Genomic DNA, 419 nt, shown 5'->3' on the forward strand with positions numbered 1-419 from the left:
CAAGGAGCCAGATGTGGGTCTCCATCCCAGGACCCTGAGATCATGACCTGAGCCAAAAGCAGAGGCTTAACCGACTGAGCCACCCGGGGGCCCCAACACAGTATCTTCTTTCTATAGGTGGAAACACCCTGGAAATCTTCAGCTGGAGGCCAGAATTCTGGGTTCCTTCCCTGCTGCCTGGCTGCTGGCCTCCAGAAGGGACAGCAGGAACGGCTGCAAGATTGTCCCCAGTCTCCGTGCGAGGAGGGAGTGGTGGAGTCCTGTCTGGCTCAAAGCACAGCCTGGACTCGGAGTGGGACAGGAAGCCCCTGGGGGGCCTGAGAGAGATGTTTGGGCCGACACCGTGACTCCCTGAAAAACCTCCTGTGCTCCGAGGGTGCCCCCGCGCTCAGATCAGTGTCATGGGGGACCACCAGGTA

This window comes from Lontra canadensis, unplaced genomic scaffold (genome assembly GCF_010015895.1).
Source record: "Lontra canadensis isolate GAN:19392208 unplaced genomic scaffold, GSC_riverotter_1.0 scaffold36, whole genome shotgun sequence".
In the NCBI taxonomy this organism is placed as follows: Eukaryota; Metazoa; Chordata; class Mammalia; order Carnivora; family Mustelidae; genus Lontra; species Lontra canadensis.